This window comes from Dama dama, chromosome 18 (genome assembly GCF_033118175.1).
Source record: "Dama dama isolate Ldn47 chromosome 18, ASM3311817v1, whole genome shotgun sequence".
NCBI classification, from domain to species: Eukaryota; Metazoa; Chordata; class Mammalia; order Artiodactyla; family Cervidae; genus Dama; species Dama dama.
The window spans coordinates 2,305,391-2,333,331 of NC_083698.1; positions in this window are offsets into that span (position 1 = coordinate 2,305,391).

The following is a 27,941-nucleotide window of genomic DNA, read 5'->3' on the forward strand; positions in this document are numbered from 1 at the left end:
ATAATAATCAAGCTAACAAAGACTGAACACAAAGAAAGAGTATTAAAGGCGGCAAGGGAAAAGCAACATGTAACATACAAGGTAAACCCCATATGTTTAACAGCTGATCTTTCAGCAGAAACTCTGCAGGCCAGAAGGGAATGGCAGGATATATTTAGAGTACTCAAGGGGAAAAGTCTGCAATCAAGATTGCCGTACCTGGAAAGGATCTCATTCAAACTGATAGAGAAATAAAAAGCTTTCAGATGAGCAAAGGTAAGAGAATTCAGTATGACCAAACCAGCTTTATAGCATGTTAAAAGGAGAAGGAAATGGCAACCCACTCCAATACGCTTGCCTGGAAAATCCCATGGATTGAGAAGCCTGGTGGGCTACAATCCACGGGGTCGCAAAGAGTCAGACACGATTGAGTGACTTCACTGCACTCACTTCACTTCAGAGGGACTTATATAGTCAAGAAATACAAGAGAAGAAAAAAGATATACAAAATCAGCCCCAAATAATTAAGAAAATGACATAGGAGAATATATGACAATAATTACTTTAAATGTAAGTGTATTAAATGCTCCAACCAAAAGATACAGAGTGGCTAAATGGATACAAAAACAAGACCCATATATATGTTGTCCACAAGAAACCCACTTCAGACCTAAAGACACAAGTAAACTAAAAGTGAGAGGATGGAAAAATATATTCCATGAAAATGGGAAGCAAAGAAACCTGGAGTAGCAATCCTCATATCAGACAAAATAGACCTTAAAATAAATAATACTTCAAGAGATAAGGAAGGACACTACATAATTGAGAGGGTAACAGATAGGAAGGCCAGGGGGTCTCCAGATAGAGGAAATAGTCTGCAAGTGTCAGACATTTTTAATCTCTCCCTTAAGCAGCAGGAGGAAATAAACTACAAATGTCAGATCTTTTTTTTTCCTTCTCCATACAAAATTAAAAGGAGGTTTCTCTATGGAAATGTTTTTCTTAAGCTATTGTTAATGAAACTGTATTTGCTTTGGAATTTGCCTTTCTTCAAAATGGATCCACCTAAGACTAACATTTTTTTTTTTTTTTTCCTTTTCTCAAACCTTATGCTGATAATAGCTCAACAAAGCAGTGTTCATATCAATTGTTTCATGGCTGAAGGATGACACACCTCCTACCATCCTATCTCAAAAATGTATAGGAGAGGGTGGGAGAGGGTCCTGGTGAAACTCCATCAGCCTTGAGGTGTCTCTATTATCTGATTAATAGCTTTCTAACAGACAAAAAACAGCTTGCTAAAACTACAAAGGGGGGCAGTCTCCATCCCCCCTTCTGATGTCTATGCCAGAAGCTTTCTCTGTCCTTTTTAACTTTAATAAAACTCTGCTACACAAAAGCTCTTGAGTGATCAAGCCTGGTCCCTGGTACCTAAGTGAAATCTTTTTTGGATATCAGGAACCCAACACCATTCACTGTAAGCTATCATACTGATCAAGGGATCAATCCAAGAGGGAAACATAACAATTGTAAATATCTATGCAACCAACATAGGAGCACCTCAATACATAAGACAAACACTAACAGGCATAAAAGGAGAAATTGACAGTAACACAATAATAGTAGGAGACTTTAACACCCTGCTCACACTAATGGACAGATCATCAAAACAGAAAATTAATAAGGAAACACAAGTCTTAAGTGACATATTAGATGAGATGGATCTCATTGATATCTTCAGGACATTCCATCCAAATGCAGGAGAATACACCTTCTTCTCAAGTGCACATGAAACATTCTCCAGGATAGACCACACTGTGGGTCACAAATCAAACTTCAGTAAATTTAAGAAAATTGAAATTGTATCAAGCATCTTCTCCAACCACAATGCTATGAGACTAGATATCAATTACAATGAAAAAAAAAAAATAACTGTAAGAAACACAAACACGTGGAGATTAAGCAATACATTTCTAAATAACCAACAGGTTACTTAAGAAATCAAAAGGAAAATTTAAAAAAATCTAGAAACAAATGACAATGAAAACATGACAACTCAAAACCTGTGGGATACAGCAAAAGCAGTTCTAAGAGGGAAGTTTGTAGCTATACAATCCCACCTCAAGAGACATGAAAACATCGAATAGACAACCTAACTTTACCATAAAACAACTAGAAAAAGAAGAACAAAAAAAACCCAAAATTAGCAGAAGGAAAGAAATCATAAGGATCCGAGCAGAAATAAATGAAAAAACAAATGAAAGAAACAATAGTAAAGATAAATAAAACTAAAAGTTGGTTCTTTGAGAAGATAAATAAAACTGGCAAACCTTTAGCCAGACTCATCAAGAAAAAAAGAGAGTAGAATCAAATCAACAAAATTAGAAATGAAAGAGGAGAGGTTACCAGAGACAATGCAGAAATATAAATGATTATAAGAGACTATTATGAACAACAATATGACAATAAAATGGGTAACCTGGAAGAAATGGACAGATTCTTAGAAAAGTTCAATCTTCCAAGACTGAACCAGGAAAAAATAGAAATTAAGAACAACCCAATTACAAGCACTGAAATTCAAGCTGTGATTAAAAATCTCCCAAAAAACAAATGCCCAAGACAGATGGCTTCACAGAAGAATTCTATCAAAAATTTAGGGAAGAGCTAAGGTTTATCCTTCTAAAACTCTTTCAAAAAATTGCAGAGGAAGGAACACTTCCAAACACATTCTATGAGGCCACCATCACACTGATACCAAAACCAGTCAAAGACAATACAAAAAAGAAAACTACAGGCCGATATCACTGATGAATATAGATGAAAAAATCCTCAACAATATTTTAGCAAACAGAATTCAGAAACACATCAAAAAGCTCATATACCATGAGCAAGTTGATTTTATTTCAGGGATGCAGGGATCCTTCAATATACACAAATCAATCAGTGTGATACTCCATATTAACAAATTGAAAGATAAAAACCATATGGTAATTAATCTCAGTAGATGCAGAAAAAGCCTCTCACAAAATTCAGCACACATTTATGATTAAAACTCTTAAAAATTGGGTATAGAAGGAACCTACCTCAACATAGTAAAGGCCATATATGATAAGTCTACAGCACACATTATTCTTAATGGTGAAAAACTGAAAGCATTCCCTTTAAGATCAGGAACAAGAAAAGCATGTCCACTTTCACCACTATTATTCAACATAGTTCTAGAAATCCTAGCTACAGCAATTTAAGATGAAAAATAAAAGGAATCCAGATTGGAAAAGAAGAAATAAAGCTTTCACTGTTTGCAGATGACATGATATTGTACATATAAAACCCTAACGATAGTAAACTTTAAACTCAAAATGGATCAAAGACCTAAATATTAAAACAAGAAACCATAAAACACTTAAAACTTATAGAAGAAAACTTAGGCAGAACACTTAATGGCACAAAGCAAGATCCTCTATGAACCACATCATAGAGTAAAGTAAATAAAAACAAAAGTAAACAAGTGTGACATGATTAAACTTAACATTTGTATTTGCACAGCAAAGGAAACTATAAACAATGTGAAAAGACAACTCTCAGAATGGGAGAAAACAGTAGCAAATGAAACAACTGATATAGGATTTTCCAAAATATACAAGCAGCTCATATAGCTCAATACCAAAAAAAAAAAAAAAAGCTCAATCAAAAATTGGGAAAAGACCTAAACAGACATTTCTCCAAAGAAGACATACAGATGGCTAACAGACATACAGATGGCTAAAAGATCCTCAACATCACTCTTTATTAGAGAAATGCAAATCAAAACCACAATGAAATATCACCTCACACCGGTCAGAATGGCCATCATCAAAGTCTACAAACAATAAGTGCTGGAGAGGGTGTGGAGAAAAGGACTGCTTTTGCACTGTTGGTGGGAATGTAAATTGATGCAGTAACTGTGGAAGATGGTGTGGTGATTCCTAACAAAACTTGGAGTAAAATCACCATATGACCCAGAAATCCCACTCCTAGGCATATATCCTGAGGAAACCAAAACTGAAAAAGACACATGCATCCCATTGTTCCTTATATCACTATTACAATAGCTAGAACATGGAAGCAACCTAGATGTCCATCAACAGATGAATGGATAAAGAACTAGTGGTATATACACACAATGGAATATTACTCAGCCATAAAAAGGAATACATTTGAGTCAGGTCTTATGAGGTAAATGAACGTAGAACCTACTAAACAGAGTGAAGTAAGTCAGGAAAAGAAAGATAAACATCATATTCTAATGCATGTATGAGGAATCTAGAAAAATGGTACTGAAGAATTTATTTACAGGGCAGCAATGGAGAAAGAAACATAGAAAATAGACTTATGGACATGGGAAGAGGGAAGGAGAGGGTGAGATGTATGGAAAGAGTAACATGGAAACTTACATTACCATATGTAAAATAGATAGCCAACGGGAATTTGCTGTATGTCTCAGGAAACTCAAACAGGGGCTCTGTATCAACTAGACAGGTGGGATGGGGAGGGACATTCAAAAGGGGAATATATGTATACCTATGGCTGATTCATGTTGAGGTTTGACAGAAAACAACAAAATTCTGAAATTATCCTTTAATTAAAAAACAAACAAACAAACAAACAGGGGCTCTGCACATGTGCCTCTGAAGGAGGTGAGATTTGTTCTATTATTGTGTTCTTTTTTTCAAGTTTAAGTTTTATATTGATCATGTTTACCATATAATGGTAATTTATGGTAAGTCATTTTTATGTTGACTGAAAGGAGATCCAACCAGTCTATCCTAAAGGAGATCAGTCCTAGGTGTTCATTGAAAGGACTGATGCTGAAGCTGAAACTCTAGTACTTTGGCCACCTCATGTGAAGAGTTGACTCATTGGAAAAGACTCTGATGCTGGGAGGGATTGGGGGCAGGAGGAGAAGGGGACGACAGAGGATGAGATGGCTGGATGGCATCACTGACTCGATGGATATGAGTTTGAGTAAACTGGGAGTTTGTGATGGACAGGGAGGCCTGGCATGCTGTGATTCATGGGGTTGCAGAGTCAGACACAACTGAGCGACTGAACTGAACTGAACTGAAGAATTTTAATTATTAAATAAATATTCTTAAGTCAAAAAAAAAAAAAAAAAAAAAGGAGTCTGGTAGCTCCTTATTAGCAACAAGCTAATCATAGGGCTAGATATAAATTTACCAGAGAAAACCAAGAAAGGAACCACTAAAAAGAGTCCAACTAGGGTCAGAAAAAGTCTGAATGACTGAACTTGAAAACTACTTATGTGAGAGTGCTTAGCATCAGTTGTGCCAGAAATGGAACAATTTATCTGCCTATAAGTTGTCAAAAGAGACACAGTAACTAGCTGTCAGTTAGTGGAGCCTAACATCTGTCATTGGAGGAGGCAATGGCAACCCACCCCGGCACTCTTGCCTGGAAAATCCCATGGACAGAGGCACCTGATAGGCTGCAGTCCATGGGGTCAGACACGACTGAAGCGACTTAGCGGCAGCAGCAACAATATCTGTCATATCCTTAACTATGTCTTTATTTTCATTCTGAATTTGAGTTGAACATTCTCATATTTAAAAATTTTTATTCTATTTAAATGTGACATAAATCTCTTTTTTGTTCCTTCATTTTTATTCATACATTCATTATACTTATATTTTTTAATTAATTATGCAAAAAACATTTTTTTTTGTATTTTGATTCTTCTTGAGGTTTATTTTCCATTGTAATCTTTGCTGTTATTTTACTTACATTCTTTATTCTATTTTTCAATAGCTACAGGCAGCATAACATGGATATCATGAAGACAGACAAAGTCAAACAAAACCAATGCCATTACTGAGAGAGTCCACATGCCAAAGGCTGCCCGTTTTAGCACCAATGTCAGAAGTTTCACACTGTGGGTAAATAGACTTTACTGGGAGTTACAGGTTTTTGTACTCGGTCCCTGACTAAAAATGGCTATTATACACATAATTTGTCCATACTAGTCCTACAGCTTCAATTCTCTCTTTTTTGGGGGGTCAGGTAACATTATTTATTGATTCTTATTTAGCATGTCCAGCACTTGAAGGGCAGATTCATGCCTCTGTTTTATAAAGCTGTATAGAGAAAAAATTCCGCAGTCAGACACATTAAACAACTCCATTATGCATTCAGGTAAAATAATGAACTTATTTCACATATTTGAATATAGTAATTTCCACCTAAACTTTCACCTTAATCCCACCAACCTTTGCATTCTTAGTTGTAACCTACTAGGATTTTACAAATGGAATTTGTTTCTACAACACTAATAGAGATGTGTTTCCACTAAGGCATAGTATACTTTTCCATAAAATGTTCAGGTAATAGAGATAAAATTTCTTCACATAAAGATAGCTTATATATTAAAATTACCATTCAAACCTTCATCTTAATTCTATCAATATTTCCATTTATGTATTTTCTTAATTTAATTGCAGCCCCATTGGGACCTCACCAATGGATTTGGCACCAAAATGCATGGGGCTCTCATGTAAAGGAGTCCCCAAAACTTCTTTTCTCCCTCTTGTAACAGTTTCACTCATTCATATGCAAAATTGTTTAGGTTTCCAGCAGGCAACTGAGCCAAAGAATCTGGCAGTTTCACCGAAATTTACCTGATTAAATATTGGGACTATTGCCTAGGATATTGGAAGTTTGGCTTCTCATTACTATATTTGCTTTTCAGCTTTCCTATTTCTTCAAACTAAAATGAATAAAAATAAAATAAAACAATGCAAAAATAAAAAATAATGCTGGTGTGTTTAGGGTCCTTCAATGTTGGAGAACCAGCAAGGACTCTCATAGGTCCATCCAATCCCTTAGAATGTTGCATTATGGTCATTATTTTCATTTTGTTAACATCTGCACAATTCATATCATTTCTTAATAACTACTTGAACACTTTCATTGACTGGATGATTTGTTTTACTTTCCCCTCTCTTTTTTGTTTGTTTGTTTAGAATGACTCAGAGGCAGTAGTTGTCCCTTATGTAGATCAGAATCAGGTTCTTCTACACCATTCTTTAGCAGGGGCCTTACGATGAGAGACTTTAGTATGGGTTGGCTACAACCTAAATTTGGTTCATCTTTTCCTTTGAACTATAATGTGTGTATCCAGTTCCCCTCCACTGTCTAGATGTTAGTAAATGAGGGTGGATGGGTCAAGCTGATATGTGGCATAAAGTCTCAGTCCTCTAATATACAATTGGCCTTTCTGGCATTGCTAGCCCCCATCCTAACTCTATTTGGGGGTCCACCATAAGTCTCTTTATTAGCATAATCTCAGGTGCCATCTAAGGGACTCATGAATAACCAAGACACTTTTAGCACTTCAAAATTTCTGGAGGTTTTACCAGAATTGAAGGAGACACACGTATGCCAATGTTCATCACAGCACGGTTTATAAAAGTCAGGACATGGAAGCAACCTAGATGTCCATCAACAGACGAATGGATAAGAAAGCTGTGGTACATATACACAATGGAGTATTACTCAGCCATCAAAAAGAACCCATTTGAATCAGTTCTAATGAGGTGGATGAAACTGGAGCCTATTATACAGAGTGAAGTAAGCCAGAAAGAAAAACACCAATACAGTATACTAATCCATATATATGGAATTTAGAAAGATGGTAATGATAACCCTATATGTGAGACAGCAAAAGAGACACAGATGTATAGAACAGTATTTTGGACTCTGGGAGAAGGTGAGGGTGGGATGATCTGAGAGAATAGCATTGAAACATGTATATTATTATGTGTGAAACAGATCGCCAGTCCAGGTTGGATGCATGAGACAGGGTGCTCAGGGCTGGTGCACTGGGATGACCCAGAGGGATGGGATGGGGAGGGAGGTGAGAGGGGCGTTCAGGATGGGGGACACATGTAAATCCATGGCTGATTCATGTCAATGTATGGCACAACCACTACAATATTGTAAAGTAATTAGCCTCCAATTAAAATAAATAAATTAAAAATAAAATTATGGAAGTTTAGCATCTTAGTGCCAGAGACTCAGGACAAAGACCAAAACTTAGATTTAAAGGTTTTGTTAAAAAAGAAGCAAGAGCCCAAGTGAAAAACTGAAGTTTATACCTTATGGCACTGAAACAAGCAGAAAGGACTGATACAAATCAAAGCAAAAAGTAATGAAATGGCAAATAGAAAAACAATAGAGATAATCAACAGTGCCAAAACTTGGTACTTCAAATAAATCAATGAAATTCACAATGTTTTGTCTAAATTTGTTAGGAAAAAAGTAAAAAAAGGAAAGATAGTTTACTAAAGTCAGGAGTGGCAGGAGAGTGAACATTGCTACCAGTATTATGAAATATTGGAAAATAAAGAGGATTATAAACGTTCATAAGTGATATTCCAACAATATTATACCCAAATTAGTGAAATTAGCTGAAATGAAAAAAATACTCTAGGGAGTATGAAAATTGACTCATAAAACAAATATGCAATCAAAATAAACTTAAAACAAGAGGTTTAATTAACAATTTAAAAAATTTTCACAAAGAAAAGCTCAATTTAAAATAGCTTTACTGGTGAGTTTAAAAAAAATTTAAATAATTATTATAAACTCCTCACAAACTCTTCCACAGGAGGGAAAAAATAATAGAAAAGGAGGTAACGCTTCTCAACTCATTCAATAAGACCAGTCTTGCACTATATCAAAATCAGAAGAAAAAAAAAAAAAACTTACAGAAAAAGATAACTAGAGCTTAATATAATTTTATAAGTATAAACACCAAAATCTTTAGGAAAATAGAAAACTAAATTCAAACAAAATGAAAAGACTATACACAATGACTAAGTGGAAATTTTTTTCAGGAATATAAAGCTGACATGACATCTGAAAATTAATCAACATATCATGATAATCAAGGGGAGAAAAAAATCATCTCAGACAGAGAGAAATCAATTGACAAATTTCAGTACCTCATGTATGTAAATTATGTAAAATGTCCACAGTGAGCAAACTTATAGAGTCAGAATCTACATTATTATTTGCCTAGAGCTGAGACTTAGAGGTAGCCATAAAAAAGGGTTACAGGGCTTCTTTGGGGAAAGGTGTTAAATATCCTAAAACTGATTGTGGTAATGGTTGTGCAGCTCTGTTTATATAGTAAAAAAAAAAAAAGAAAAGAAAAAGAAACCCCAAATTTTATACTGAAATGAAAAATCCATTTAATTTAATTAATGTTATATTCATTTTATTTCCACAATATGTTAAAAGATAAAAATTCAAACACCAAGTTCAATGAAACTGGCACAGTAAAAGAGAGAGAAAAAAATTTATTCAAATATAATAATGGAGCTACTTGATAAAATAGGAAGAATCCTATAATCTGTTTCAGTGAGCATAATAAATTTGGCATAGCACAGAAGATATATAAGAAACTTAATTGCATCTAATAAATCTTAGTTTCTAAGTTGATCAGATCCTGAAATATCATATTTTTATTGTTTAAATTTTAAATGTTATTTTTCTCTATAGGATTCAGGATCTATAGCTTTTATTAATTTTGAGTAGAAAACATTAATTTATTAGACATCAGAGACTGCTTTATTTTAATAAACAAAAAGGTATACAGTTTCACTAATGTTTAAAAAATATTTTAAATCTAGAATTTTGACTAGAGAAATATTCCAAATTATAGTATCTTTAATTTTGCCTTCACAAAAGTAAAAAAAAAAAGTTTATTGGAATAGTGAAGTGAGTGAAAGTTGCTCAGTCATGTCCAACTCTTTGGGACCCCATGGACTGTATGATTCTCCAAGCCAGAATACTGGAGTGGGTAGACTTGCCCTTCTCCAGAGGATATTACCAAACCAGGGATTGAACATAGGTCTCCACATTGCAGGCAGATTCTTTACCAGCTGAGCCACAAGGGAAGCCCTTATTGGAATAATTACTAATTATATTTTTAGGAAAAATAATCACAAGAGTTCTGCTTTTATGTGTATTGCATTATAGCCAATTATTCCTTCATAATGGTTAGTAGGATCATGAAATATATATATATAAAAGTAGGAATAATTATATAAAACTAAACTACTAACTCTAAATCTAATATATTCAAATTTAAAAGGAAAAGAAAATAGCCATCATCACACATAAAATATTAGCATCCTTTATGTACTTTCATGTTATATATAAAATATATTTTTGCTTTTGTGTACGCGCATCATCAACAGTAACTCTCTAGAACTAAACAAATGTAAAGTTGTCAGTAAAATTAACATACTATAATCAAATTTGCAGTAATAGACTGGAGTTTTGTAAATTTAAAGGGAGTGATCACATTACATGAAATGCTATATTAATTAGGTTTGTTTCAAATGTTCATATATTTTTAAAATTATTTATTTGCTATAAAACTGCACAATGAAGGCAAAGCAAAATTCTTTGCTTTTTTTATTCCTTTAAAGGGTGAAATTAAACTGCCAGGACTAAAATAAACAACCTAATATAAAACAGGCTCCAATTTTTCTATCTTCTAACACAATTCACTATATTATTTTAGGTTTTCTTCTATAAAAATAAATTTGTTGAACACATTTATTTGTTGCTATATAGATGAATATCATGGTGGATAGACAGATATAGATAGATGATAGATAGATAGATGGCTTTGCTAGTGGAATAGGTTTCCTACATATTGGGAATATTGGTCAAGTTTTCTGTCTGTGATATAGTTTCCTCAACTAATAAAAACAAACCAACAAAAAATTCAATATACATATTTTATGGAATGCTTACCTATAAGATGATATATTTTGAATTTAATTTACACCACTTATAGTAGTTTGGAAAATAAACTAAATGAAATTTTTGGTTAAGAAAGAGTTATGTTGCCAGCTTAATATAATGAGACTATTAAGATGATATATAAACGTACTTTCATTTATTTGATTCCTATTTAAGTAGACTTCTTTATGGATCCCAGTTTTGTCATGGTGAAGGGGCTTGATTAACTCAGCAAAGCTGTGAGCCATGCCTTGCCGGACCACCCATGACAGACGAGTCAAAGTGAAGTGTTCTAACAAAATGTGGTTCACTGGAGAAGGAAATGACAATCCACACCAGTATTTTTGCCACAAGAACCACATGAACAGTGTGAAAAGTCAAAGAGGTATTGCACCAGAAATTGAGCCCCCCAGGTAGGCAGGTGTCCGAGATGGTACTGAGGAAGACCGGGAGCAATTACTATTAGCATCAGAAAGAATAAATTGGCTGGGACAAAGTGGAAATGACACTCAGTTGTGGGTGTGTCTGGCAGTGAAAGTAAAGTCTAATGCTGTAAAGAAAAATATTGCATAGGTACCTGAAATGTTAGGTTCCTGAATTAAGGTAAATTGGATGAGGTCATGCAGGAGATGGCAAGATTGAACATCAACATCTTGGGAATCAGTGAAATAAAATGGATGAGAATGTGCAAGCATTTCTTAGAAGAAATGGAGTGGGTCTCATAGTCAACAATAGAGTCCAAAATGTGGTACTTGGGTGCAATCTCAAAAAGGATAGAATGATTTCAGTTAGTTTCCAAGGCAAATCAATCAACATCATAGTAATCCAAGTCTATGTACCAACCACTGACGTCAAAGAAGCTGAAGTTGATCTATGAAGACCTACAAGACCTTCTAGAGCTAACACTAAAAAAAATGTCCTTTTCAACATAGGAGATTGAAGTTCAAAAGTAGGAAGTCAAGAGATACCTGGAATGACAGGCAAGTTTGGCCTTGAAGCACACAATGATACAAATCAAAGGTTAGCAGACTTTTGTCAGTAAAACATGCTGGCAATAGCAAATATCCTTTTCCAATAATTCAACAGAATACTCTATACATGGACATCACCAGATGTTCAATACTGAAATCAAATTGATAGTATTGTTTGCAGCTTAAGATGGAGAAGCTCTAAACAGTGAGCAAAAACAAGGTCTGGAGCTGACTATGGCTCCTTTGATAAGGAGCTTTGCAATAAGCTCCTTATTGCAAAATTCAGACTGAAATTGAAGAAAGAAGGGAAAACCACTAGGCCATTTAGGTATGACCTAAAGCAAATCCCTTATGATTATACAGAGGAAATGACAGATGGATTCAAAGGACTAGATTTGACAGAGTACCTGAAGAACTGTGGAAGGAGGTTCATAACGTTGTACAGAAGACAGTGACCAAAACCTGCCCAAAGTAGTTCTCTGAGGAGCCCTTAAAAATAGCTAAGAAGAGAGGCCAAAGGCAAGAGGGAAGGGGAAATATATACCTAAATGAATGAGAGTAAGAGAGAGAGTAACAAGGAGAGATAAGAAGAGTTTCTCAAATTAAAAAAAAAGAAACAGAGAGAAATGATGCAAAGGGAAAGATTAGAGATCTCTTCAAGAAAATTAGAAATATCAAGAGAACATTTCATAAAAGAATGGGCATAATAAAAGACATAAATGGTAAGGACCTAACAGAAGCCGAAGAGATTAAGAGGTGACAAGAATACACAGAAGAACTATACAAAAAAGTGTTAATGACCCAGATAATCACAATGGTGTGGTCACTCACCCAGAGCTAGACACCCTGGAATGTGAAGTCAATAGGTCTTAGGAAGGATTACTAGGAACAAAGCTAGTGCAGGTGATTGAATTCCAGCTGGACTATTTCAAATCCTAAAAGATGATGCTGTGCTGCATTCAATATGCCAACAAATTTGGAAAAATCAGCAATGGCCACAGAACTGGAGAAGATCAGTTTTCATTCCAATCCCAAAGAAGGCTATGACAAAGAATGTTCAAACGACTGCACAATTGCACTCATTTCACATGCTAGCAAACTTCTGCTCGAAATTCTTCAAGTTAAGCTACGGCAGTACATGAACAAGGAACTTACAGATGTACAAATTGGGTTTCAAGAGGAACAGGAACCAGAGATCAAATTGCCAACATTTGACGGATCATGGAGAAAGCAGGGGGATCCCAGAGAAACATCTATTTGTGCCACATTGACTATGGGGAGCCTTTGAATGTGTGAATCACAACAAACTGTGGAAAATTCTTAACAAGATCAAATACCAGATAATCCTACCTGTCTCCTAAGAAACCTGTATGTGAGTCAAGAAAGAACAATTAGAACCAGAATGGAACAACTGACTGGTTCGAAATTGGGAAAGGAGTATAAGAAGTCGATATATTGTCACCCTGCTTATTTAACTTATATGCAGAGTACTTTATCCCAAATTCAGGGCTGGATGATCACAAGCTAGAATCAAGATTCCCTGGGGAAATATCAATGACCTTGATATGCAGATGATACCACTTTAATGGCAGAACATAAAGAGGAACTAAAGAGCCTCATGATGAAGGTGAAAGAGGAGAGTGAAAAAAAGCTGGCTTGAAACTCTGCTTTCAAAAAACTGAGATCATGGCACATGGGCCCATCACTTTATGCAAATAGAGGAGGGAAAAGTGGAGCCAGTGACAGATTTTTCTCTTCATAGATCCAAAATCATTGTGGATGGTGACTGCAGCCATGAAAGTAATAGTGTTTTCTCCTTTCAGTGAAAACTATGACAATTCTATATAATGTATCAAAAAGCTGAGACATCACTTTGTCAACAAAGGTCCATACAAGTCAAACTATGGGTTTCCTAGTAGTCATATATGGATGTGAGTTGATGGTTGAATGACAGATAATTGATGCTTTTGATTTGTCATGCTGGAGAAGACACTTGGACTGCAAGGAGTTCAAATCAGTCAATCCTAAAGGAAATCAATCCTGAATATTCATTGGAAAGACAGTTGCCATAGTTGAAGCTCCAATACTTTGGCTACCTAATTGGAAAAGACCCTGATGCTGGGAAAGATTGAAGTCAAAAGAGAAGGGTTGGGGGGAGGGGGGTGACAAAAGATGAAATGGTTAGATAACCTCACCAAGTCAGTGGACATGAATTTGAACAAACTCTCAAAGACAGCAGAGAATTGAAAGCCTGGTGTGCAATGGGGTTACAATCCATTGGGTTGCAAGAGTCTGACAGGACTTCAGTGACTGAACAACAACAACAGCTTAAGTAGATGGGAAAAACTTATTTCCGAATCTCAATTTTTTTTACGTCTTATAAAAATGTTATATATAGCACAATATTTTGAAATTAACCACTTATCACATGGTTTTGAAACTGTTGCCTGCTTATTTATCTTGTCTGCTAAACAGATAACAGAAACTGTGCTTTTCACTATTACACTCCAATTATTCAGGCAGATATGTGACTGCCAATGTTTGCTTATGAATAAACATTTGCTATATTCAGTATCTTTTGACATTTTTTAGCTAAATATTGGTGATATCCTAGAACTTCTGAAATTATATTGGATTTGATAACAGATGACAATTTTTTCAGTGGAATTTTATTTACCTTTATTATTTAATAATTTTACTAGTCCTTGATTAACTATATATTTCACTTCCTCAATTGCTTAGAAAATAGTGAACTTGATGTTTAGGTCAAACCATTAACATCTTGTATAAAAATCATTCTATTATAAATATGACAATGTTTAGTTGCCTTTTCTTTATCTTCAAGATTAGTTGTCATTTCCATAAAGCATATATCAGGTATAAAGTTCTGCTAAAATTTTTACTCAACAAATCTTAATCAAAATTTGATCTCATTTAATAAGAAAATACTTCAAATCTTATAGTCTTAAGATCTGTGATTGTTCATGATCATATATCCTCTTTTTTTGTCCGGTAAATACTATACTTTAGTGACATAATTATTTGAAAATTATAAAAGGGTAAGCTGAATTTTGCCTTGTAGTACAGAATAAAGCAGGGTAAAGGCTAATAGAGTTGTACCAAGGGAACACACTGGTCATAGCAAACACCCTCTTCCAACAACACAAAAGAAGACTCCACAAATGGACATCACCAGATGGTCAACACCAAAATCAGACTGATTATATTCTTTGCAGCCAAAGATGGAGAAGCTCTATACAGTCAGCAAAAACAAGACTGGGAGCTGACTGTGGCTCAGATCATGAACTCCTTATTGACAAATTCAGACTTAAATTGAAGAAAGTAGGGAAAACCACTAGACTATTCAGTGTGACTTAAATCAAATCCCTTATGATTATACAGTAGAAATGGCAAATAGATTTAAGGGACTAGATCTGATAGACAGAGTGCCTGATGGACTATGGATGGAGGTTCGTGACATTGTACAGGAGACAGGGATTAAGACCATCAACAAGAAAAAGAATTGCAAAAAATAAAATGGTTGTGTGAAAAGGCCTTACAAATAACTTTGAAAAGAAGAGAAGTGAAAAGCAAAGGAGAAAAGGAAAGATATTCCCATTTGACATACAGAGTTCCAAAGAATAGCCAGGAGAGATAAGAAAGCCTTCCTCAGTGATTAGTGCAAAGAAATAGAGGAAAACAATAGAATGGTAATGACTAGAGATCTCTTCAAAAATTTTAGGGATACTAAGAGAACATTTCATGCAAAGATGGGCTCAATAAAGGACAGAAATGGTGTGGACCTAACAGAAGCAGAAGATATTAAGAAGATGTGGCAAGAATACACAGAAGAACTATACAAAAAAGATCTTCATGAACCAGATAATCACGATGGTATGATCACTCACCTAGACTCGGACATCCTGGAATGTGAAGTTAAGTGGGCCTTAGGAAGAATCACTACAAACAAAGCTAGTGGGGGTGATGGAATTTCAGTTGAACTATTTCAAATAATAAAATATGATGCTGTGAAAGTGCTGCAGTCAATATGCCAGCAAATTTGGAAAACTCAGCTGTGGCCATAGGACAGGAAAACGTCAGTTTTCATTCCAATCCCTAAGAGAGGCAATGCCAAAGAATGCTCAAACTACCACACAAGAGCAAAGTAATGCTCTCCCTTGGAGAGCAAGAAGATCCAACCCACCCATCCTAAAAGAAATCAGTCCTGAATATTTATTGGAAACCAAATCTCCAATATTTTGGCTTCCTAATGGGAAGAAGTAACTCATTGGAAAAGACCCTGATGCTGGGAAAGATTGAAGGTGGGAGGAGAAGGGGACGACAGAGGATGAGATGGTTGTATGGCATCACTGACTCAATGGACATGGGTTTGAGTAAATTCTAGAAATTGGTTATGGATAGGGAGGCCTGGCATGCTACAATCCATGTGGTCACAAAGAGTCAGACACAACTGAGCTGAACTGAACTGAACTGAAGCTGAATTTCCCAGAAAAGTGATGAGTATTTAAATCATAAAAGTGGTAAGTGTCAGAGCTAGGATTCAAACCCAAATCTGGATGACAAGGTACTGTTTTTGTCGTCCCTTACACTACACATTTAAGGATGATTAAATACAAAATACAATTATCCAATTATCAGATGATTCCAGGAAATGTCATAATCTATTGTGATTAAAATATATTTTAGATATTATTACCTACCATACATTTAAAATCTTCTTTACCTTTGTTGATTTAGATACTATGTTTCTCCTTTGGAAATTTCAACTGTTTTTATAAAGCATAAAATGTGTGGATAAATAGAAGAACTATGATTAATTTATTTTATGTAGAGAGGTAATTAATATTCAACTAATTCTTATATCTTTCTTCAGCAAGTTGAGAGGGATGGATTTCTCAGTAACCAGATCATCTTTAGCATCAGTGATCAACATATATGAATTAAAATCCAGTTTTTATGGAATGTCAAACACATATTCTTTCCTTCTCCAAGTTGCAAGTTAAAGAAGGAGAACTGTCACAAAAGACTGAAATTTGTAAGACATCTTGATACCTCAAATGTCAATGTAAGGAGAATATTAAAAACAGAAACTTTCTGGAAAACTAATTTGCTTTATGATCTTTCTGAAGATGCATTGAAATATAGTGTAAAATAAGAAAATTTAATTTAACTTAAACCTTCTAAATGCATGTTTTCTATTAAATATAGTCCATAAATCATATTATATTGTACTGACATTTCTGATTAAATGAAATTGGTTTTGTTCTACCATCCATTACTCTGTGTGAAGTTCATGAACTTTCCAAGATTTCTGCCACAATTAAACTTTGCATTGTTGATCTGCTGGATCAGAATTTTTGCTGACCCTGAACTTACTCATATTTTTAAACAAGATTGTGAGAAATTAAAAGTGATGTTTCTTATTTTATTTGTATACAGTGAGATATCAATCAATATCATTATAGCAGGGATTTACAACTCTATGGGGATTCTCAGGTGGTGCTAGTGGTAAAGACCCTGTCTGCCAATGCAGGAGACTTAAGAGGTCTCTGGGTCAAGAAGATCCCCTGGAGGAGGGCATGGCAACCCACTCCAGTATTCTTGCCAGAATCTCATGGACTGAGGAGCGTGGTGGGCTACAGTCCATAGAGTCACAAAGAGTCAGACATGACTAAAGCACCTTGGCACAGCACAGCACAACTCTATAGATAGAAATAAACAAGCATACCCTTTCCTTCTAATTTCCTAATTTGTGTTTTTATTGTATCTTTGATGTATGATTTTTCATTACTACAACTATAATACTATTCTGTCTTCTTCATATTGTATTCTTTCTTTAATATATTTTGAATGCTTAATATATGAAAGAGACAAAATCTAAACTTCTTTGCTTAAAAGAGGTAGGATGACAGAGGATCAGAGTCAGTTTCATAAAGCTTCTTTAACCTGTCACTGCAGTCTACCTTTTGACTTTCCAGGTGGCTCAGCAGTAAAGAATCCACCTCTAATCCAGGAAATGCAGGAGACACAGTTTCAATCCCTGGTCGGGAAGATCCCCTGGAGGAATAAATGACAACCCCCTCTAGTATTCTTGCCTGGAAGGTCCCATAGATAGAGAAGGCTAGCAGGCTACAGTCCATGGGGTTGCAAAGAGTCAGACAAAACTGAACACATGCACAATCTACCTTTGCAACCCAGAGGAACCTTCATATCCATGAAACTGGAAGAGTCTACATTTAACTTTGACACTTGCCTTAAAAAAATAATTACTCATGTTAAAGATATGTTCTGTTTTGTTTTTGTAAACCATTGAATTACATACTGTCTACTGATAAAACAATGCCCAATCCACAATGCTTTAATAAAATAAACATTTATTTCCTATTCACAAATAGGAAATCTATTTGTGATTTCACAAATACTATTGCTTAGATATCATGGAAGCCTCTGTAGGAGACTGGGGGAAAGTCTTTGATTCATCCCTGATGTTACTTGCTTATCTGCTCTCATTTTGGGCTTTTCTCAACTTGTCAGTTATATGTGTGCTTTCTGCAAAGACACAGAGCTGTCTTTTGGGTAGAGCTACTAGCTACTTTAAACTTGGATGAGCAAAGATACTTTAGTCACCACTCCTGTCATATTTAATTCCATATTTAATACATGTGTAGGTAAACACAATCATGCTCTTTCAAGACATAACTGCAGTTCATGATTTTACCAGCCCCCCACCTTCTTACCCCAGTGTACGCATTGTCTGTTTCTGTCTCTCTTCCTTTCCTCTCCATTCAGTGGAGGTTACCAAAATCAGAGAGTCCTTTTCAACTCTTCAAAGCCATGGATTCTGCATTCTATTTCCTTTCATTTTAGCCATTTCCTTCCTCTGCCATGTTTCATCTATTATCTTGCTCACTACAAGTCCAGAAATTTTGCCCAGAGTAGCATGAACCTCCAGTCTTTTGGTCTGGTCCATCTGTTTTCTCGTGTCTGCTGCCCTCCTGATAAAGCAACATCATACATTTTAGATGTTTTTGAAAAAAAAAAAAATATATATATATATTGCTTTGTGACATTCTGGAAACCACAGTATTGACTTCAAAAAGCAGAAAGGGTACAAGTTCAGGCATATCTGTAATAAAACCAACCATTTTCTTAATTTAGGAATTCACAGACATTAAGAAAGGCTCTGTTAAGAATAGTCAAATTTATATAAAATGTATAATGATAATTATATTTACAATTTTGTAGCCAAACTATGTGCCAAATACTATGGTAAACACTTGGAACATTCTTTTTCATTTTATTCCACCAAATTTATGATATATGTACAATTATCATAATTCTTTTTTTTACAAATAATGAAATTCAACCTCAGATTAATAAAGGCATTTGCTCAAGAGTGCATACTGATACATTTTCTGGTTCACAATATTTCCAATGAACAATGTTGCTTTGCTTCAATTATCATAACAAGCTTTTGTAAGTTTGACCTGAAATTCTGGTAGATGGGATTCTAAGATGATTTCTATGACTCCTGTTTTAATCTTTTTTTTTTTTTTTTTTTTTTTTTTTATTCTATATATTATGATGGCTTTCCATCTTGGTAAACTTGCTTTCAGGGATAGCTATCAGTAATTCTTAGAGTTAATAAATAACTTGCCTGAGGCATGATTTAGCATCAAGTCAAACAATCCAAAGTCCTATCTGCCCTCAACCACCTCTATTGTCTAATTCACACTCCTAGCCTTTATTCCCCTACCAGTCATCCTAAGGTGAAGGACTAAAGGCATAGAGACCACCTCTATAGTTCAGAGCGCATCAGAAATATTCAAACTGTCTGATCCTAAACCTGGGCTTCCTGGTGGCTCAGAGGGTAATCTGCGTACAATGTCGGAGACCTGGGTTCAATCGGTGGGTTGGGAAGAATCCCTGGAGGAGGTCATGGCAACCCACTCCAGTACTCTTGCCTGGAGAATCCCCATGAACAGAGGCGCCTGGCGGGCTACAGTCCGTGGGGTCGCAAAGAGTCGGACGGCTGAGCAACAAAGAACAGCGCAATCCTAAACCTACTCAGCTGCCTAGCCAACTTCACTGCTTCTTTCACACAGAAAATGCAATGAAGACTCTGGACTGTGTTTCCACTCAGCCATCTGCCTCTTGACCAACCTCCGTGTTCCCCTGTGTGGCTCTGAGTTGCAAGGCGTACTTCTCTGTCTTTGAAACTGTAATGGATTCTTCTTTCAATGGCATTGACTTCAGTCATCTCTATCACAAATAGCTCATGGGAAACGTTGAGACAACCCTCTATCTTGTACTGTCCTCTTCCCCTTGAGAGTTGAAACCTGTGAATATGATTTCACTTCCTTGATTATATTGTGTACTATGGCAGAAGGGAGATTATTCTCAGTTCACATCACTTAATCAGCTCACGCCTTTAAAAGCAGTGTTTTCAGGTCTTGCCTGATGGTCCAGTGGTTAACATTCCACAGTCCCAGGGGGCATGGGTTCTTGGGGAACTAAGATCCTTCATGACAAACAGCATGCCCAGGATTTAAAAACAACAACAACAAAAAAAACAAAAAACACAAAAAACCAGTGTTTTCTTTAGCTGATGACAAAAAAAGAAAAAAAAATTAAAGAGATATACTCTGGCCTACCTAGAAACTAGCAAACATCCATGGTTAGAATTGTCTGTGGGGTCAGGTGGTATAGGCAGTCTTTAGGGACTGAAATAGTCCCTGCCAATAGCTAGCAGGAAAACAGGAGTCTCATTCTTCACACCTGAATGAAAATAAATTCTCTCAAAAATCAGTGGGTTTAGGAAAAGGATTGTGAGTTCCAATAGGAACTGCAGCCCCAACTGATACTTTGATTTTAGCCAGTGGGGCTCAGCAAAGAATCCAGCAACACTGTGCCCAGATTTCTGACCTACAGAAACTAAAATAATATTTTCTGGCTGCCAAGTTTGTCCCAATTTGTTTCACAGAAATAGAAAACTATTTTAGAAATTCTACTCTACTGAGTAATTTATTTTCTCTTTTGGCTCCCTCATTCTCCAATATAAAATTATATTACACAATGATTTAAGTATAATTGTTACTATTATGTTTTAAATCCTGCCAATACAGGTAGACATTTATTATTGCTATTTTAAAAGTTTTTTTTCTTTTTCATTATTTAAGAGATGGGCATATATTATCTGTTTTTTTTTTTTTCTTTTGCACTTTCCATTTTTGTCTTATTCTCCCAGTTTTAAGCAAAGTTTACACAATATGCTATACAAAACTATCACTCCCTCTTTTTAGTCTATTTATAATAGCGCCTTATTACAATAACTATTTGAAAATTGATGCCAATCCTTGAGAAGATATTTAAACTTTATCTTCCCAAAATCATGAATTTGCTTCAGTTTACAATAAGAAATTTTTGTTGGTGGAGTATTGGTAAAGAATCTACCTGCCAAAGCATGAGCCACAGGAGACATGGTTCCATCCTTGAGTCGGGAAGATCCCCTGAGAAGGAAATAGCAACCCACTTCATTATTCTTGCCTGGAATATTCCATGGGATATAGTCCATGCAGTCTCAAAGACTTGGACATGACTGAGCACACACACACACACAATAAGAAATTATTGTCAATGTTCTAAATGTTAGATAGTTTAAAGCTTTGAACATTTGCACATATTTTGTTTGAATAAATCTTCCAATTACTGGATGAGAAAATGAAAATTAAGACACAGCTATATAACACATATAAGGCACATTTAGTCAAAAATAAATGAACAAAAGTATTATGGTAAAAGTTTTAAAGTAATCTAGCTATAAAACCATATCCTAAAATATGATAAAGAAATTAATCAAAGCTTAGGTGCTATATCAATACAATAAAAGTGCTAATCTCAAGTATTAAAAAGGGAAACTTCATAGTACTCTTAAAAAAATAGCTTCATTCAGGTGTCAGGAAATACATTAAATGGAATAAAGAAGAGCAGTCTGTAATGACAAAATTAACACCAATTTAAGAGTGAGAAATGAATACTGTAAATATCAAACTGCACACTATAGTTAAGTCAAAAATAATTTTGATGAAATTTTGGTGGTTGGAAAGTGTTGTTTTTTTCTACTGATCTACTTGATAAAATATTATTACTTTTCTATTTAATGATAAGGAGAAAATTAATAAGAATAAATTAGATCTTAATAATGGTACCATATATAAGAACCTATGAAAAACTATTCTGAAATCCTAGACTGCAACACAAAACAGTCACAAAAATTGACATTGAGCATACCATAAATACATTAACAAAAGCTAATACTTCAGGAAGTTTCCCATATTTAAGATTAACTAAACTGAATAACAAAATTATGAATAAAATTTTCTCTACCACATAAATCACACATACCATATAAAGTTTTTCTTAATAGTCAGTAGTGTCAAATCAAAACAAATTATGAAATATATATAAATGTTAATAATAATAACAATAATCTCACATAGAAGGCCCTATAGAAACCAGGTAAAACTTTCCCCAGAGGAAAATGTATTGGTTTATTTCATATGTCAAAAAAAATGAAAGGAAAATGACTAATTTAATTCAATATATTAAAGGAGAATGAGAAAAGAGCCATATATTAAAAATAAATGTATTTAAGGAGAAATTAATGCAAATAGTAAAAATGAATTTTTTATGTGTATAAGTACATCTGAAGTGTCACTGTAAAATGCAAATCTTCTAACTGATCTAAGTGAAGTAGAAAAATTTTTGAAAGGCAAATGCTTAATGTACTTCTCCCAAGCACAGTTAGTTCCAAAATTTTTTCTATATTTTCCAAATTTTCATAAAATTGCTTATGACACTGTTATTCAGTGTTCCACAATATATCAACAATGTAAAACTTCCAAATTATTTTTTGAAGCAGTTATGATATTGGTAATAAACCCCAAATATACTTCAGACAGAAAAATAATACTGCAGATCAACATAGCTTAAGTAGATGGATGTAAAATTCTTAAGTAAAATATTGGCAAAGTGTACTAATAGGATATTAAAAAGATAATATCTTTTTCTATTTATCCTTGAAGATCTTGAATGGTGAAGTGAAGTCACTCAGTCGTGTCTGACTCTTTGCAACCCCATGGACTGTAGCGTACGAGGCTCCTCCATCCATGGAATTTTCCAGGCAAGAATACTGGAGTGGGTTGCCATTTCCTTCTCCAGGGGATCTTCCCAACCCAGGGATCGAACCTGGGTCTCCCACATTGCAGGCAGATGCTTTACCATCTGAGCCACCATTCAATTCAAGAAATTTTTATCCCAATAAATTCAAGAAAAACTTGAAAAATTTAACAATATTCTGGAGATACCAGTCGGTGGAATTAGGAAAGATAAATTGCTTAGAAATATAAAAATTGAAATGAAAATTTAAAATAGCACTATGATTTCTAACTTGGAACTCACTAAAAAGTCAACATTTTAAACAATAAAGCAACAAAAGTGATATACAGTTACTGTTCAAAATTTGTTAACATTTATGTACGTATTAAAAACAAGACAGAATTGGGGGAAAATGCAAGAAAATTTAACGTTAGAAGTGTAAAAAGTGACGGAGCTGTAAACACGAAAGAAAATGGAGAAAACAAAAAAAATTGAAATATCACATGAAACAAATTATCTGTACTAAAATTAGAATTTATAGTGGTAATTAGTAGTAGTAATTAAAAAACTAGTAATATACAATATATAAAATTGACACATTGTAATAAATAACATACCCAGAGTATAGCTATCTATGAGAGACAAAGGTAAAAACATGTGAAAGCAGTTAAGAAATTCAAATGATAAATCAAGATATCACAATAGGGTCCCAGTTTAAAACTCAGGAGGTTAGAAAGGTAGAGGAACAGTGGTAAAAATTAGAGTTAAAACAAATACCCAAATGAATGCTTAAGTTGGATAATTAAAATACTAATGTAATTTTCATGAGTGTTGTGTGTGTGTGTGCTCAGTTGCTCAGTCGAGTCCAACTCTTTTCAACCCCATGAACCTGCCAAGTTCCTCTGTCCATGGCATTTTCCATGTAAGAACACTGGAGCAGGTTGCCATTATGAAGTTTGGATACAGAAAATTTCCGTCAATCAGACATAAGGTGTAAAATAGAAAAGAAATCAAATAAACACAAAATATGAAATAAAACTATGAACATGATCCTTAATATTTAATTATTTAAAATAAATATAAATATATTATTAACATGAAGTGAACAGCAGAAATGGAAAAAAAAATTGAAAACAGAAATTCATTCAAATTAAAAATGCATACACACAAACACACACGCACATGTGCACTCATATTTGCAAAAAAATATTGAGTCACAGAAGAAATCTAAAAAGTCAGGTAATCAGATTTACATAGAATAGGTTACTTTATTAGAATGGTATGAACGTTGATTCATTAATACTAAAGTATCAATAATCATCAAAAGAAGTTTGTCACACTTTAATTTTATTGCTAAGCAATTCAAGATAAAAGATAAAACACTGAAAAAAAAAAAAGATAAAACACTGGAAATCACAAAGTGTTGGAATGGCTACATGATGAAATATACAGGGTAAGTTTATACATTCAATTAAATGTGAACAAAATGACAAATGATTTAGATATCCAAATTCAGAGACTATAATACCAACAAAAGTTATCTATCACTTGTAGATAAAAGAAAATAATAAAAATTAAGACAGAAAATTATAAAAATAAAACCAAAGATATGAACCATGGAGGATTAAAATTGAAATTTGGTGTATTAAAAAAAGTTATATGCATACAAAAAAATAACAAGAAACAGCAAGATAAATAAAGATAAACAGAAATCTTTTAAAATATACAATCAAATAATATGTACAAAGGTTGATAAAACCATAATAAGAAGCTATCTTTTAGAAAATCCAAAAAATTATATAAGCAAATAAATGGAAAATAGATGTAGAAAACATGCATACTTTAAATTTTTACAAAATTATCTATATCCTAGAAAATATAAGTAAAATAATAATTATGATTATTATTTGAGCTGTTGTTTTAGTGAAATTTACAGATACAAAACATTTTAAAAAATTATTCACAGATACAAAACATTAAAAAAAATGTTGTCATATCATCAGTTAAAATAAAATATTCTTTGAAACTTTCCAGATTATTAGAAAAGAAGAAGAAAATTAGGCTATGAAGCTGATGATAAAATAAGACAACACATGAAACATTTTTGCAGTTCTCACTTTTGATGACCAGTGAAAACAGTGGACATCAACATCAACTATGAATTTTTAAAAATGGATGTTGAATATTTGAGAATTATCTCAAAATATGCAAGAATGGCTCAATTTCAGGGAACTATAGTACATAAAGCTGGAAATCGGCTTTTCTCAAAACTGTTAGAAAAAAAATAATCTAATAGCATTCTACATTTATTCTTGAAAAATGAAATAAAATATTTGGAAAATTTATGAAATAAAATTTCTCTACCTGATTAATGACCATGAACAATACTAATAACATTGAAATATAGCAATTATCATTAATGATAAATACAGTTAAGGATCCTCAATAAGTACATTATTGCTTAATGAAAGTGAAAGTGTTTGCCACAGAGTCACGTTCAACTCTTTGGACCCCATGGATTATGGCCCACCATACTCTGCTGTTCATGGAATTCTCCAGGCAAAAATAATGGAGTGGGTTGCAATTTCCTTCTCCAGGGGAATTTCTCAATCCAGGGATTGAACCCAGGTCTCCTGCATTACAAGCAGATTCTTTACCTTCTGAGCAACCAGGGAAGCCCACACTACTGCTTACTATGTCTCAATAAATCTTGCAATGGAATACAATATTAAAATTTTGAGTACATAAAAGTGTAGAGATGAAGCCACAGAGATACCGTTAAAGTTTGCTGCTGATGGCTTCCAGGGGCCAGTCACCACATCCACTCCACAGATGTGCTAGTGGTGGTGCTCTGAAGTCACCAAGCTGTTCAGTCAGTTAGTCATATCCGACCCTTTGTGACCCCATGGACCACAGCACACCAGGCTCCCCTGACCTTCACTATCTTGCAGAATTTGCTCAAATGCATGTTCATTGAGTCAGTGATGCCATCTAACCATATCATCCTCTGTCTCCCCTTTCTCCTCCTGTGTTCTTTCCCAGCATCAGTGTCTTTTCCAATGAGTTGGCTCCTCACATCAGGTGGCCAAAGTATTGGAACTTCAACTTTAGCATCAGTCCTTTCAATGAATATTTATGGTTGATTCCTTTAGGATTGACTGGTTTGATCTCCTTCTTGCCCAAGGGACTCTCAAGAGTCTTCTCCTACACCAAAGTTCAAAACCATCAATTCTTCACCATTTAGCTTTCTTTACGGTCCAACTCTCACATCCATATAGGGCTACTGAAAAAACCATAGCTTTGACTAGATGGACATTTGTTGGCAAAGTAATGTCTCTGCTTTTTAATATGCTGTCTAGGTTGGTCATAACTTTTCCTTCAAGGAGTAAGTGTCTTTTATTTCAGGGCTGCAATCACCATCTGCAGTGATTTTGGAGCCCAAGAAAAGAAAGTCTGTCACTGTTTCCATTGTTTCCCATCTATTTGCCATGAAGTGATGGGACTGGATGCCATCTCCTTAAGAATTTTCCACAGTTTGTTGAGATCCACACAGTCAATGGCTTTAGTGTAATCAAAGAAGCAGAAGTATATATATATATATTTTTTAATTCTCTTGCTTTATCTATGATCCAACAGATGTTGGCAATTTGGTCTCTGCTTATGCTTTTTATAAACCAAGTTTGTAGATCTTGACATACAATGTTGTAGCCTAACTTAGAGGATTTTGTTCAAGACCTTGATATTATGTTAAATGAGTACAATTTGGGGTAGTTTGAACACTCTTGGCATTGCTCTTCTTTAGGATTGGAATGAAAACTGACCTTTTCAAGTCCTGTGGCCACTGCTGAGCTTTCCAAATTTCCTGGCACTTGAGTGTAGAACTTTAACAGCATCATCTTTTAGGATTTGAAATAGCTCAGCTGCAGCTGGAATTCCATCACCTCCACTACCTTTTTTTTTTTTTTTTTTTTGTAGTAATGCCTCCTAAGGCCCATTTGACTTCACACTCCAGGATGTTTGGCTCTAGATGAGTTATCACACTATCATGGTTATCTGGGTCATGAAGATCTTTTTCATATGGTTCTTCTGTGTATTCTTGCCATCTCTTCTTAATAAATTTTGCTTCTGTCAGGTCCATACAGTTTCTGTCCCTTATTGTACCATTCTTTGCATAAAATTTTCCCTTGGTATTTGTAATTTTCTTGAAGAGATGTCTAGTCATTCCCATTCTAATTTTTTCTATTTCTTTGTATTGTTCATTTAGGAAGGTTTTCTTATTTCTCGTTACTATTCTTTGTAACTCTGCATTCAGATGTGTATATCTTTCCATTTCTCCTTTGCCTCTCACTTCTCTTCTTTTCTCAGTTATTTGTAAGGCCTCCTTAGATAATCATTTTGCCTTTTTGTGTTTCTTTTTCTTGGGGATGGTTTTGATCACCGCCTCCTGTACAATGTTACGATCCATAGTTCTTCATGCACTCTGTCTATCATGTCTAATCTCTTGAATATATTTGTGTCACTTCCACTGCATAATTGTAAGGGATTTGATTCAGGTCATATATGAACAGCTTAGTGGTTTTGCCTACTTTCTTCAATTTAAGTCTGATTTTTGCAATAAGGTGTTTGTGATCTGAGCCACAGTCATCTCCATGTCTTGTTTTTCTGACTGTATTGAGCCTCTTCATCTTTGGCTACAAAGAATATAATCAATCTGATTTCAGTATTGGCCATAGAGAGATGTCCTTGTGTAGAGTCTTCTCTTCTGTTGTTTCAAGAGAGTGTTTGCTATGACCAGTGCTTTCTCTTGTTAAAACTGTTCATCTATTCCATGCTTCATTTCGTACTCCAAGGTCAAATTTGCCTGTTACTCCAGGTACCTCTTGACTCCCTATTTTTGAATTCCTATCCCCTTTAATGAAAAGGGCATTTTTTTTTTTTTTTTTTTTTGGTGTTAGCTCCAGAAGCTCATGTTGGTCTTCATAGAAAAGTTCAGCTTCTGCT